General features: G+C 30.4%; 1 long non-coding RNA gene across 1 annotated transcript; it reads left to right on the top strand.

Moving 5' to 3' along the window:
- Positions 1-633: 633 nt before the first annotated feature.
- LOC148561180 (uncharacterized) lies at positions 634-4,529 on the top strand. Its single transcript, XR_015885877.1, has 3 exons — positions 634-694; positions 4,168-4,216; positions 4,413-4,529. It is a non-coding gene; the product is annotated as an uncharacterized LOC148561180 (long non-coding RNA).
- The last annotated feature ends 348 nt before the right edge of the window (positions 4,530-4,877 follow it).

Below are 4,877 nucleotides of genomic sequence, written 5' to 3'. Positions count from 1 at the left end.
CTAGTCTACATCGTTGCTTGATTTGTTTCCCACCTTAAAGAGTGGAAGACAGAGCAATTAGTACATGTTTTAGGATTTTTGAATTTATTCTGATAGTGATCTTGGGATATTTTTTTACTATTTTGTTTTATTATCGTTTGGTAACTTTGGAGCTTACTTAGATTATGTATCATGCTGTGGTCTTTTAAGATCAAAGTTTAAATGTTTTTTCCCCTTTGATTTTGTGTCTTGTAGGATTCATTTGCTGGTGAAGATAATCATGGTCAGCCTTCTAGACAAGGTGATATTGATGGTATTTTGATGGTGTTTTTAACTTGTCCTTGTAGTTTTTTTCCCTCTTCCCATCATGAATATTTTGTTTGATTCTCTTTTGTAATAGTATGAAGCTAGTGTTAGTTTAAGAGTGTAATGAAATTAATTAGTTTCTCCATTTATATAATATTCGTTTTGTTCAATATTTCAGTTGAATAATTTGAAGGTACTAATATTATTTATTGTGTTATTAGATCCATGAGGTCGACAAACAAATCGATAAGCTCTCTGGGCTACTTCAAAAGCTAAAGGTACCTATTATCGCCATTAGTTATCACTTTTTGTTGTTACTTAGGTTTCATCTACAGCCGTTACTAAATGGAAATGCTGCAGGAAGCTAATGAAGAATCAAAAGTTGTTACAAAAGCATCTGCTATGAAAGGTATATTGCATCAGAGTCGAATTGGGTCATAATATGTGAGATTTTTTTTGCATCAATATTAGCTATGTAAATATTCATGGTTCATATTATATCAAATCAATAATTTTTAAATATATTGCCTTTTCCATTAGGACATTATGCGTGACTGAAACTTAATGCTCTATGATCACTGACGGAAATGTAACATCATTTTCAGCTATCAAGAAGAGGATGGAGAAGGATATTGATGAAGTTGGAAATATTGCACATGGTGTCAAAACAAAAATAGAAGCTATAAACAGAGATGTAATGAGACGAAGATAATGACTTGATGTTTTAGTAGATTTTAGTCCTGAAATTTCAAACATACGAGAAATTTTTTATATGGTCTTGTTATTTGCATAACTTAGTATAGTTGAACAATACATTGAGTTTATGTTTTGAATTATAATTGATGTATCAACACACTTTGATGTATGATTGTTACTTATTATTATAGTTAATGTATCAATACACTTTGTTTATGTTTTGAATTATATTGACTTGCTTGTTTATAGTACTTTTCTTTTAGTTTGATAATACGATGAATTTGTTTATTTTTTATAATATTATAAATATTCGAATTCAAATTAGATAAAAAATTGTATTTATTAAATTTATATTTATTTTGTATGAAAACAGGTTTATTTTGCAATAAAAAATCTAAAAAAGAAATTCTATTTTACCTTACTGACGGATTTACAGACGGATTTTCTGTCCAGAGTTTGGAATGGTTTTTCAAGGCTCCAATTACCGACGAAAAATTTGTCGAAAAATCTGTTGCTAATTACCGATGGAAAATCCGTCGGAAAATCTGTCTCTAATTACTGACGGAAAATTCGTCAGAAAATCTATCCCTAATTACCGACAAAAAATCTATCGAAAAATCTGTCTCTAATTACCGACGAAAAATCCATCAGAAAGTTTGACGTTCCAGAAAAATGGAAGGGAGAATTTTCCGAAGGAAAATCTGTCGGTAAATTACCGACAGAAAAAAATCTATCGGTAAATAATTTCCGACGAGGCTTTTACAGAGGGACGAAATTTGTTAGTAACCAAAAATTTGTCTGTAATAAAGACCAAATCTGTCTGTATTAAGCAATTTTCTAGTTGTGTTGGAAAGCTATTACAAGTTCTTGGTTATCTAAAAAAAACCATAAAGTTGGGATTACATAATAATGATTATCCTGCAGTTTTAGAATGTTATTTTTGACACAAGTTGATTTACAAATCTTAGTGATAACAAATCCACTTTAAGATGGATTTTCACCCTAGATGGTGGAATAATAAGTTGGGCCTCAAAGAAACAAACATGTATTACATATTCTACTATGGAGACTGAATTTGTAGCTTTATCAGCCGCAGGTAAAGAAGCGGAATGGTTAAGAGATTTGTTATATGATATAAAGTTGTGGTCACAACAGACGATAACTATTTCAATCTTCTGTAATAGTGAATCAACAATGTCTCGAGTATATAATAAGGTTTATAATAGAAAGTCTAGACATATAAGTTTGAGACATGAGTTTGTGAGGCAATTAATAGATGATGGTGTAATTATTACCATCACTTATGTAAGATCTCAAGAAAATTTAACAGACCTTTTGACTAAAAGTTTGTCAAGAGATAAAATCAAAGAGATTTCTGTTAAAATGGGATTAAAATATATTATTGTTAAATGATGGAAACTCAACCTTATTCTAGTAGACCACTAGTTTCAAGGTTTAATGGGTAATAATAAGTTATTAGCAATTGAAGCAATAAGGTATAGGATTTAGTGCTATGTACAATAAATAGGAAGGTGAGTTAAAACTCCTAATAGAATGATAATATTATTTATCAAAGAATTTCACTTATATTAATATAGGAGTGATGCCGCTCTAATTTTCGGTACTAACATATGGAGTATATGTTTAATCAATTAGACACCTATTATTTCCTTCCCTTATGTTCCCTTCCCTTTTCATTTTTCTATTTCCTTGCTAATTCCAATTTGTTTGGTCCAATTCCCTAAATCTAATCTTCCCCTTCCATGCAACTGGACTGTACTATGATAGTGTTTTTGCCACCTAGGGAATCGGAATGCTTCCCACGCTTCCCTTTCTCCTAGCATTTCGTCTAATTTTGATTCCAGCTAATCGTTGTTTACTCTCCTGCACCATGGTGCAGTAAGGGTTGATCATCTTGTCTAATAATCACAACAATAGCGAAAAATGATATGCTTTCTAGTGTAATATTGCCACAAAGGATAATCTATATTGTTTAGTTCTCATTTATGATTTATCTCAGCTCCTTTTTTGCTGTTCTGATTGCGTGCAATTAAATATGGGATTTCAATTCTAAGGATCACCAATGAAATTGGCTTAACTTGTAACAGCTTATGCATAGAGTTTGTAGGTATCTTAAAACAAATATTTCTTGACGTAATTTTACTTTTTTTGGTTCTTTCTCTTTTTCTCCTGTTAAACTTGCAGCCCCAAATTGAAAGTGGTGATAAAAGTAAGTTTCTGTGTCCACGCTTGATCTGATTGGAATATTATGTGTTGTTTGTTCCCTTTCTAATATAAAAATCAAATTCTTTTCTTTTCTTTTTTGCTTTAGTTATAATACCTCCATCAGCACTTGATCGTCTAGGTAAGTTATGTTACCTCTTTCACTTCAGTTTGGTAGTGAAATCTTCTTCTTCTTCTTAAATTTTATTCCTTGAAAGTGGTGTGTTGCTTTAACTTGGATCATGTTTTGGATCCCTATTTAGATTTAAAGTGGCTGTGCTCTCTGTTATGCTATGCTTATTGATGCTTCCTAGTCTACATTGTTGCTTGATTTGTTTCCCACCTTAAAGAGTGGAAGACAGAGCAATTGGTACATGTTTTGGGATTTTTGAATTTATTATGATAGTGATCTTGGGATATTTTTTTACTATTTTGTTTTATTATCGTTTAGTAACTTTGGAGCTTACTTAGATTATGTATCATGTTGTGGTCTTTTAAGATCAAAGTTTAAATATTTTTTCCCTTTGATTTCGTGTCTTGTAGGATTCATTTGCTGGTGAAGATAATCATGGTCAGCCTTCTAGACAAGGTGATATTGATAGTGTTTTGATGGTGTTTTTAACTTGTCCTTGTAGTTTTTTTCCCTCTTTCCATCATGAATATTTTGTTTGCTTCTCTTTTATAATAGTATGAAGCTAGTGTTAGTTTAAGAGTGTAATGAAATTAGTTAGTTTCTCCATTTATATAATATTCATTTTGTTCAAACTGTTTGTTCAATATTTCAGTTGAATAATTTGAAGGTACTAATATTATTTATTGTGTTATTAGATCCATGAGGTCGACAAACAAATCAATAAACTCTCTGGGCTACTTCAAAAGCTAAAGGTACCTATTATCGCCATTAGTTATCACTTTGTTGTTAGTTAGGTTTCATCTACAGCTGTTACTAAATGGAAATTGCAGGAAGCTAATGAAGAATCAAAAGCCGTTACAAAAGCATCTGCTATGAAAGGTATATTGCATCAGAGTCGAATTGGGTCATAATGTGTGAGATTTTTTTGGCATCAATATTGGCTATGTAAATATTCATGGTTCATATTATATCAAATCAATAATTTTTAAATATATTGCCTTTTCCATTAGGACATTATGCGTGACTGAAACTTAATGCTCTATGATCACTGACGGAAATGCAACATCATTCTCAGCTATCAAGAAGAGGATGGAAAAGGATATTGATGAAGTTGGAAAGATTGCACATGGTGTCAAAACCAAAATAGAAGCTATAGACAGAGATGTAATGAGACGAAGATAATGACTTGATGTTTTAGTAGATTTTAGTCCTGAAATTTCAAACATACGAGGAATTTTTTATATGGTCTTGTTATTTGCATAACTTAGTATAGTTGAACAATACATTGAGTTTATGTTTTGAATTATAATTGATGTATCAACGCACTTTGATGTATGGTTGTTACTTAATATTATAGTTGATGTATCAATACACTTTGTTTATATTTTGAATTATATTGACTTGCTTGTTTATAGTACTTTTCTTTTAGTTTGATAATACGATGAATTTGTTTATTTTTTTATAATATTATAAATATTCGAATTCAAATTAGATAAAAAATTGTATTTATTAAATTTATATTTATTTTGTATGAAAATAG

The sequence above is a fragment of the Arachis ipaensis genome, chromosome B6, assembly GCF_059453495.1.
Source record: "Arachis ipaensis isolate K30076 ecotype BB chromosome B6, ASM5945349v1, whole genome shotgun sequence".
Lineage (NCBI taxonomy): Eukaryota > Viridiplantae > Streptophyta > Magnoliopsida > Fabales > Fabaceae > Arachis > Arachis ipaensis.
This window is presented reverse-complemented; position numbering and strand designations above follow the sequence as displayed.